This window comes from Styela clava, unplaced genomic scaffold (genome assembly GCF_964204865.1).
Source record: "Styela clava unplaced genomic scaffold, kaStyClav1.hap1.2 HAP1_SCAFFOLD_144, whole genome shotgun sequence".
NCBI lineage: Eukaryota > Metazoa > Chordata > Ascidiacea > Stolidobranchia > Styelidae > Styela > Styela clava.
The window spans coordinates 33,574-44,494 of NW_027556427.1; the positions used below are offsets into that span (position 1 = coordinate 33,574).

Sequence of the window (10,921 nt, forward strand, 5' to 3'; positions counted from 1 at the left end):
AGGAATCATGAGAGCAGGAAAGACGACAAAGTTAAAAAAGCTTATCGCAGAATGAGGTATTGAAGAACCACAAATTTTTCAATTAGAAGGAACAACAAGAGAAACACGTCAAATTAGACCAGTTATCACTTTTCGTGATCATATCGATTTGACAAATAAAATTGAAGATGCCATAGCTAAAGGACACAATGTTCTATTTTTTGATGAATTTCACTTTTATCCATATGAGTTTCTACAACAAATTCCAAACTTACAACGCCGTCGTATTACTCTTGTATTTTGTCTATTGACATTATATAAGACAGATCCACGATATTTTTTTCAAGAATACGTTGGAAGATTTGCTGACGTTCGTTACCAATTAGACGAAGCTCGTTGTTTCGAATGCGATGAAAAAGCATATTCTAATTACATTTTACACAACGACAGTAATAATTTGGTTGGAGACGCTGATAAATATCAAGTATTATGTATTAAACATTATATAGAAAAGACTAAATATAAATAAAACTATGAAAAATAAAAAACAAATAAATCAATTAACATACGAGGAAAGAATGTTTTACTACACACACAAACATAAAGGAATAACAAGTAAACAAGTGTGAGTTAACTACTGAGACTCGAAAGATACCAAATCGGGAATATTAACTACTTTTGAGGAACATTTTTCGGTTTATTGATGATTCTTGAATAGAATGAAGAAAGCAGGAGCCAAATGATACATGAATAAAGAAGGTTGTCCTGTGTTTTACAATATTAAATCACTTAATATATACAATAAATGCTTTGATCCAAAATCAGCATTAGTGAGTGCTTCTATTTTGGCGAAAAAGATTATCGAAACAGGAGAAGAATTTGGATATTTAAAGTTTCTTGAAAAGTTCAAATACGAAATCAGTATATTTAAAAACACAACTATATATCTTCAAGAAAAAGATATAAAAGCTATTTGTCAAAAATTAGAAATCAAGAAACACAATTTGTGAAAACTAAATGAAGAACAAATCGAACTATGTAAAGACATTAAATTTCAAAGTCCTTTTTTTAAAAAACATAGATTAACTAAATGATCGCTATATCGAATAAAAAGAATGCGATTTAGTACAATAGAGGTTGACAACTTATACTTAGACAACAAATATAAAAAAAGTACGAAAACACATACTAAAATTAAAGATATTATCGAAGAATATGTTATCGAGAATGACATTAAAATTAAAAAAGATAAAACAAATCATCTTTTATTGTCTGTTTTTCGTAAATTGTGAATTTGAAACGATTACATTTTTTCGCTCGATGAAACACCTAAAAACATTAAAGATAAAGGTTTTGAGGTTGTTGGTAAACACTATAACATTTATGGAGAGAATAAAATATTCACCAGTAGATGACCAGCATTGCATCGTTTCGCAAGAGTTTATAGGAAACTCGAACCTAAAACACCAATAGAAAAGAAAGAAACATTTCTACAATATTTAAAAAGAAAATTATTTGGAGGAGGAAAAGTGTAGTATAATATATTCGGGGATGTATAGGTTCGATTGGCGTAGTTTCTTTTTTTAACAAATGCAAAAACAACTACAAACAACCTTTCAATGTTGATGAATGAATCCTCATTGGTATCTAATAACACGTTTCAGTTTTCACCGTCATATTAGAGAATATAATAACAAAAAAACCCCTTAATTGTCAGTTGCGGGACAATTTCGTAAATAGCAACTAAGTTTCGTTTGAATGATCATATAAAGCGAAATTAAACAATCATGATCAAATTGCGTCAAGAAGTGGGTGCAAATCCCGCCATCTCCACCATTTGGATCTGTGGTGTAATGGATGACATGCCTCTCTGTCTAAGAGGAGATAGCGAGTTCGATTCTCGTCAGGTCCGCCACGGAGGAGTAGCGAAGTGGTTAAACGCGTCTGACTGTAAATCAGATTCTTTTTAGATACGGGAGTTCGAATCTCTCCTCCTCCACCATTTGCTGGTTTAGCTTAATGTGGCAAAGCACCCGTCTTGTAAACGGACGAGTACAGGTTCGAGGCCTGTAACCAGCACCATTAGCAGATGTAGTTTAACGGTAGAACTTCAGATTTCCAATCTGACTATGGAGGTTCGATTCCTCTCATCTGCTCCATATAGAGCCATAGCTTAGTGGTTATAGCGCTCGCTTTATAAGCGTGAGGTCTTGGGTTCGATCCCCAATGGCTCTACCATCGGAAAGTAGCTTAGTTGGCTAAAGCACTCGGTTTGGGTCCGAGAGATCATAGGTTCAAGTCCTCTCTTTCCGACCATTTTTACCCACGTAGCTCAATTGATTAGAGTAAGGGTGTTCTAAGCCTTAGGTTGGAGGTTTGAATCCTCCCGTGGGTACCATATAAGGAAAGGAGGAAAAAAAATATGGAAAATAGAATAGATAAAATTAAACGAATGTTTGCTGTTGACGATGAAGTGTCACGTTGCGAATCAAAATTGCGAGCCGATCTCAAATCGAAAAAAGTTGATGTACAACGACTTATGACAGCACATTTGGATATTAATTCGATCCCTAAAGACATTACAAAAAAACAACAGGCACGTCGAAAAAAAGTGTACAAAAGTATAAATAGCATGATAAAATATTATATAAAGGAACTAAATAAAATAGGAGGTCAAGAATAATGACAAATAAAGAAACATATGATATTTACTTTAAAAAAGTTTCAGATTTAATACAAAGAAATTTAATTAATATTGATACTATAAAAGAATTAAGTGAAAAAAAATTAAATACAATAAAAAGCTTTCCAAAATCTATTTTGGACGATGAAATTATACATAAAGGAAAAAACATACCTTCATTGATAAAAAAATTATCGATATTAAAAGAAGAACAAGAAGCTATTGATTATTGTATTCGTAATTATAATGAAATAAAAGGCGAATTAAAAATCACAATCGAAAACAATGAAACTTACAAAAATTATGTTAAAGGGTTTTCAGACTTAATAAAAAAAGATTTAATTAACCTACAAAGTTTAATTGATAAATTAAGATATAAGAAACAAGATATGTGCCAATATGATAACAACTTTAGACACAACGTAATATGAAATGATATTTTTTCTTTAACAGAACAAGAAAAAAAATTAGTATGATTTCAAGCATTAACAAAAGCATTGGAATATTGTATTGACAATTTTAAAGAATTAAAACAAGGAGGTCAAAAATAATGACAAAAAATAAACAAGTTAAAGAAGTTTTAAGCTTCTTACAAAAAAATAGGTTGGACAGTATTGTCTTAGGCGTTGGCGCATTAAGTTTAATTGTTGCTATCACTGGAATTGTGTTACATAGTATCACATTAAGTAAAAGCGTACCCGCAAAGAAAAAATTATATAAAGAATTAGCAGACAAACGAGACGCAGATATTGAAGCTCAAAAAACAGCATTTACTACTAAATACGAAGAATTAATAGCTACACGAAATACAGCTATTGAAGATCAAAAAACAGATTCAATTACTACATATGGAGCAATCGAAATTAGTAATATAATTTCTAAGATTGAATTGTTAGGAAAAATAGATGGTGAACCAAATGAAAAATATGAATATATATGAATATACAAATATAAAATTGCTGACAAAAAAGAAATGACATTTGATAAATTAGTAGCAGAATCTACCAATCAGGGTTGTAAATTAAACACTCAACTTTTCATTAATGATTTAGATAAAAAAATTGAACTTCAAAAAAAAATAATATATAACAACAATATACTTCGTTATGAGGCGAAAAAAAGCTATAATGCCTTAAGACCTGTTGCTAAAACCCAAGCTGAGATTGGAACAATTTACAAACCACTATTTTTAGCAACTAAAAAATGACGATCATCTTTTACACAACTAAGGGAAATGGAATCCGAAAAAAAATTATTTGAAAAATATGATGTAGATTATCTTAACAAGGATATTAAAACATTATTAGAACCTAATAAAACATTCGAAAACGCTTTACTTGAAATCAAAAAAGAAGATAATGAAAAAATTTCAGAATATAATGAAGCATTTAACAAAGCATTAGTACATGATGAAGAATTAGTACTAGGTAAAGTTGTTGAAGATCACGGATATCACGCAAACAAAGTAGTAAATAGTAGTATTGGGCTTGGATTAGCAGGCGTTGCTTTAATCGTTTTAAGTTTAGTTTTAACAAGCACAGCATTTAAATTATGAAAAAAATTAAGAGGAGGAACAAAAAAATAATGAATAAAATATTTGAACCAAATAATAAAGATATACTCAACAACATTTATTCATGTGATTTTTGTACCATTCACTGCATAGACGAATCAGAATACTTATTTTTTACACCATGTTTCAAGCATAAATATATTGGTTTAGAACTAATTAATGATACTCTAAACCGTTTTGCTTTTTGTACTGACGCGGAAGCCATTGCTAAAATTTTCAAAATCTCGCTAAAAGAAGCGCATGAAAAATTAAGCGCAATAAACGCAATTAAAAAAGGATATATCACAAAAAATAATGAATAGTAAATATTGTTGTATGTGTAAACATAATGATTCAAAAAAAGCAGAATTAATGTTAAAACTTCCATATTGACCATTAAGCAACATTGAGATATTATCCAAAATATTTAACGTTTCTTTAAGTGAAGCACAAGAGAAATTAGACATGGTTAAAACCATAATAGAAACCGCCAAATGTTGTAAACTAGAAGAAATGACTTCTTTCAAATTAAACGAAGAAATAAAAAAACTTAAAAGTAAAAACGAAAAACTAAAAGCTGATGTGGAATATTTGACTGAAATATGTCATAAGGAGGGGTACCGAGTATAATGAGACGCTGAAATAAAGAGATGTACGAAAAATATTTTTCGAATAGTAGAAGAAAATTTGTGATAGGACAAGATAGAGTATACGAAATATATGACTCTTCGATTTATCGAAAATTGGAAGAAATTATGATTTACAATATCGAAATGGAATTACTGACAGAAGATATTTTGATGGATACATTTGAAAGTTATGTAGAGTACGATTATCAAGCAAAAAAAAAATTAATCGAAGGTAAGTGAGAAAAACCATGTATTGAAGACCCAACTATAAACAAAAAACTTTCGTTTTACGAAGCAATTTTGGAATTAGTAAGTTTTCATATTATCAAAATCCAAGAAAAGCAAGATGGAAATAAATAAAACGTTAAAAAAATTTTGAAACTTAGAAGACATTTTATTTAAATTGGCACCTCACGCTAAAACAATAGTAGTGAGTCCAAAACTTGATGGGGTGGGAGCATTTTATGATGCTTCTACCAACAAGTTAATTGTTTGCCGTTCTTGATCAGAAATAACAACTTTTTCCATAGAAGGAATATTGGAAGTCGGCTGGGGCGAACTTGTTATGAAAAAAGAAAATGGGACACGAAGAGACGTTGTTGGTCTTCTTAATAGGAAGCAAAAAGTGGAACGACATAATTTAATTGATTTCATTAATTATAAAAATGTTGAAAAAACAATAAAAATTGATGAGTTAAATGATTACATCGAACAACAAAAACAAATTGATTATCCTATTGATGGTATTATTATCGAGCGTAAGTATGCGTTCAAATTACCGGGACCGACGGCGTGTGCAACAATCAAAAAAATAACTACGCAATTTGGAAAAAAAACTGGTAAAATAAGTTACATAGCATGATTGAACCACCCTGTTAAATTGAATGAAATTTTCGCTAAGAAAGTGAATTTATCAACAAACAAACAAGGATACAAGGTTGGGGACCACATCGTTATTGAACTGAAAGGACAAGCAGTACCGATAGTCATACGAAAGGAGAACATGTAAAAATGAAAAAAGGAAAATTTATTGTTGTCGAAGGAATTGATTATTCTGGTAAAACAACATATATTAAAAAATTAAAAAAAGAATTAGAAAAAGAAGGATTGAAAGTACTTACGACATGCGAACCAAAAGGTATAAAATTTGGACGCATTATGGCGAATAAAATCTTTTTCAATGATAAACTAGATATTAGTTCACGAACTAAAGCAGTTTTGTTTATTGGAATCGGATGAGAATTATTTATGAAATATATCAAACCACAATTGAAAAAATACGATGTTGTTATTTGTGATCGATACATTTTTAGTACTTATGCTTATCAAGTTTTCGGTGGAGACAAAACAATTAATGAACACGAATTATTAGGATTATATAACGAAACTATTTTAGATGATTATTTCCCTGATGAAATTCATTTTCTAGATTGTCCTACGACTGAAATAATGCGTCGAGCAACAATTCGAAAACCAACAAACAATTACGACGAAAAATGCCTTGATAAAAAGTACGTTAACCTAATACGTTCTGCGTTTCGAAAAACATTCGATTTTTTCAACGCCAAAGGTGGTTACGCCGTTAAACAACAAATAGAAAAAATTACAATTTATAGAAAAACAATTCAAGATAAGGAGCTTTGAGGAGAAATATGAAAAAAAGTAATATAATTAAATGAAAACGAAATGATAATAGGCAATGATTTAATTTCGAAAAAAATGGGACACGATTTGAAACAGGACTTGTGTTTGGAGTGTATGGTGCTATGCAAACGGGTAAAACAACAATTGTTAAAAAATGAGTAGATTCGTTTTTGAAACCAGAAGAAGTGTTGTATGTAGTACCTGAAGAATCATTGCGCGAAACAGATGATTACAGCAAATACAACGTTGTAAAACTAAGTACATCGTTATTAACATACTATGAATATAATAAATATGTAGATGAAAACAAACTTCCGAATAATCGTTCATTATATGAGGTATTCAAAACACAATTTTACGATACGATCAACATAAAATCTAAAAATATAAAAATGGTTGTTTTCGAAGAATTAGGTTATTTTAGTAATCATTTTGACGATATACTGTTGATTTTTGAATATTTACTTTCGTTTGGTGTTTCAGTCACATATATTATGATAAATAGTTTTAGTTGTATCTTTGAAGATGAGATTAGAATTATTGCTTATTTAGAAACAAGAAACCACTATAGTTTCGATTTACCATACATTAAATGTCGATGCGAAAATGGACTTGATGCCGAACATACAGAGGACAGTGGGAAAAAATCTTCTGAGGACAAAACACCTGAGGCATTTACTGGACGAAAAAGATACAAATTATTCTGCTTAGAGTGTATAATAAATAAGAGGTAAAAAAATGTTAGATATAAAAAAAACAATTATGAAAATAGTATTGGGCATCAATTATTTAGCCTTATTATTTACTACAATGTCAATAGTAATATGTACTTTGGCATTTAGCAAAACAGACAATGCTTTTGTCGATCTTTTTAAATATGTAGAAGGACCAGAAACAAATGTACAGACATATTATTTGCTTGGATTTGCAACGGGAGCGTTTGCTTTCTTGGCAACAAATATTTCATTTTTATTTTCGGGATTAAATATCGAAAGAAAGTGAAAAGATTTGAAATCATTTAGCTTGGTACAATCAGGCTTTATATTTACAGTTAGTGGTTTAATACCACTTTACACGGCATGAATAGGATATTGTTTTTCACATGATTTTACATTTCATGGTATAATTATATTATTGCTATTCATCGCACAAATTATTTTAGGATATTATTTTATAGTTAGAACAAATAAAGGAGGACCAAAAAATGGCCAAAAATAACAAAAACATAGGAGAAAAAACAATGAAAACACAAAAAGAAAATGCTATTGATTTAGCACAATTTGAATATGACAGATTACAATTAATGTCAAAAATTGAATCACTTGGAAAAAAATTAAAAGCTGAATTCAAAAAAAACAAAAAAGACAAAGAAGCAAGTATTAAATTTAGAGCACTACATGAAGATATTTTACAAACATCTTTTGATTATTCAAAATTATCAGCAGTTGTAGAACACCACACTAAAAAATACATGGAAGAAAAAGAAAAAGCAGAACAAGCAAAATACAAAGCAAATAATAAAAAATAAGGAGAAAAAAAATGGAAACAAATAAAACACTAATGTTAAAGAAAAATAAAGAAGTATTAGAAGTAATTTCAGCTCAAGATTTGGTCGTTTTAGACGGTTTTATCACAGCAAAAAAAGAAGAAGCGTGTATTAAAGAAAAAGTTAAATTACACAAAGAAGCAATGATTAATTACATGTCACAAAACGAAGTGACTAAAATTATCGGAAAAGATAACTCTTTTTCAGTAACGATGAAACAACCAGTTTCTATGCGAAAAATTAATTATGTTAAGGTAGTTAAAGATATCGAACTAGAATTCGGCATCCCACCAGCTAAGTTGGAAAAAATTATCAACAAACATACAAAAATCACAGAAGCAAAACAAACCATTATGGCCAAAATAAACGTGCCAAAACAATAAGGAGAAAAAAAATGGAAACTAACAACACAACAACAAACACAACAACAAACACTGCAAACCCTGCAACAAAAAAAACTGAAGTACAATACGCACCTGATTTTAAATTGCAAAACACAACAACAACTACGCCAGAATCTGTAAAAGATAATGTGGTAGTTAATGAACCTGCAAAAAAAGAAAGTGGAGTGGAATTTGTCACTGCGGGAGAAAAAAAACGAGCATTCGAAAGAGCACAAATGGTAATCGGATCAGTAATCAAAGCAACACATGGGATTATTCAAAATAGTAAAAACGCTAAATTGAATGGTGATTCATATATTCGACTACAAATCATCGCATATTCAATCGAAAAGCAAAAATACATCAAAATTTTTATTAGCATTATTAGACAATTTTTCGATGAAAAAGATGTTTTCGATTTTGCCGTAAAACTAATCAAAGAAGACAAAATGAATGGTGTATATCTTAAAGTTAGAGGATTAACTTATCGTCAACCTTTCTTAATGCAAGATATGGAAAAAAAGACACCTTACTTAAATGAAGACGGAACTTTGAGAAAATGAAACAAAATTTCAATGGCACCAAAATTCCAAAACTCATTAGTCTTTTTAGCTGATAAATTCGGTGAATGAAAAGAACGTGATGAAGCAATTGCTCCATTAACTCGAAATAGCTACAACTCAATCGTATATGACAAACCCGAAATCAATTCAAAAAAAATTGAAGTTAAAGGAGACGCTTCGGGTTGAGACGCGAGCTAGACCTCATCCCCAATACACAATCGGAAAAAACAAAAGTGGTCAAAAAGCTATTCAATAATAGTAATTTTAACTACAGTGAACATCGATTATTGGTTCCAGACTGACCACCAAGTTTTTTTCTCAACAATTGTGGGTTGAAAGACGGAAAAGTTGCCTTTATATGTATGTATATAAGGGCAACGCTCCCTATTTTTCACATTGATTCGATTGGACTTTATTTATTTTATAAAGAAAAATGAATCAAATGAGACGATTTTGATTTGTTAGAGTTTTTCACAAAAAAAAGTATTGGACATATCAACTTGATCAAAAACGTTCGAGAAGATTTTCCACAATATTTTAGTACGGACAGAGATAGCAGTTTTGAATATCAAAAAAAAATGGCAGGATTCATTCAAAACAGAAAAGGGTTTTTTTTCGCCAACAAAGGATTATACCGAGTTGCCGACAACGGAATTACCGAATGAGAATTACCTGACATGATATTAAAAAATAAAGAGGAGATGACAGAGGAACACAAAAAACCATGATTTATACCAAATGAGACTTTTTTCGATTATGAACTTTTTACTAAATATTTAAATAACGAAATTGATTTCCGCAATGATAAAGAATACGAATTTGTTGCGGATTTCGCTAAAAAAGACGAAGAATTAACAAAGACATTATTCACAATATTAGCTAAGGTCAATCTCTACAGAGCAAAAATGGGAAGTATAGTAGTAATTAATGGTGGAGGAAACAATGGTAAATCTGAGTTTTTACGATTAATAAAGAAAACAAACGAGGACGGCATTCAAAATGAAGCATCAATCAAAATGCTAGATGCCGGACACAAAATGATATATACAACTCTAATTAACCGAGTTGCTGTTTTATTCGACGAGGAATACAAATTAAATAAAAGCAGAATAGCATTGTTGAAGGATTTTACAGACAAAAATTGCGTTAAATCTTTCGAAGAAAAATACAAAACAAGCTTTTCAAAAGTAATTCCTCCTCAAAATTATATTTTTTCGACTAATGAAGTATACCATATCAATTCGGAAATCAATGGACGAGAGGCTTTACGAAGACGTTTTTGCTTTATAGAACTAAAAAACAATTTTGGTAAATACAAGGCAAGACATGATCCAGAGTCGATTATGTACAACAAGAAAAGTTTGACAAAGATTATGACAATCGCATTTTATTATTTTGTGAAATCGAAATGTAAAATATATCAAACAAAAGAAATGAAAGAATTGTACGCAAAAAGAACAAGACCAAAATTAGAACAATTTTTGGACAATTTATTCGAAGAAGTTATCGATATAACCTTGGAAAAAAATGGTAAAATAATATACGAAGAATACAAGTCTTTTTGTAAAGATAATAGATGAGAAAATGAAGGAAAAATTCGTTTTAACAAATTACTTGAGAATACTGATTTTGATACTTACGATGTTGAAAAAGTAAGATTAAAAAGAGAAAATGAATTTTCAGGTAAAATGGTTAACGGGTGATGATTTATAATTAGCAAAAAATATAAGGAAGGAAACATAAAATAATGAAAAAATTAATTATCGATACAGAATTATACAAAGGCAAAAATTTTGAAGAATGGTATTTTATTGTGGGGGAAATGGACGTTGATACGAAAGAAATTACGATTCGAGAGTTTAGTAATCACGATGCAGGTATAAAAAAATACATGCCAAATTGTGACAAAATAATTGGATTCAATTTCTTTCGATATGACGTT

At 29.9% G+C, this 10,921-nt stretch overlaps 2 non-coding genes across 2 annotated transcripts; both read left to right on the top strand.

Annotated features, from left to right (window-relative positions):
- Positions 1-1,895: 1,895 nt before the first annotated feature.
- Positions 1,896-1,978, top strand: Trnay-gua (transfer RNA tyrosine (anticodon GUA)). Its single transcript has one exon. It is a non-coding gene; the product is annotated as a tRNA-Tyr (tRNA).
- Positions 1,979-2,141: 163 nt separating this feature from the next.
- Trnai-uau (transfer RNA isoleucine (anticodon UAU)) lies at positions 2,142-2,214 on the top strand. Its single transcript has one exon. It is a non-coding gene; the product is annotated as a tRNA-Ile (tRNA).
- Positions 2,215-10,921: the final 8,707 nt, after the last annotated feature.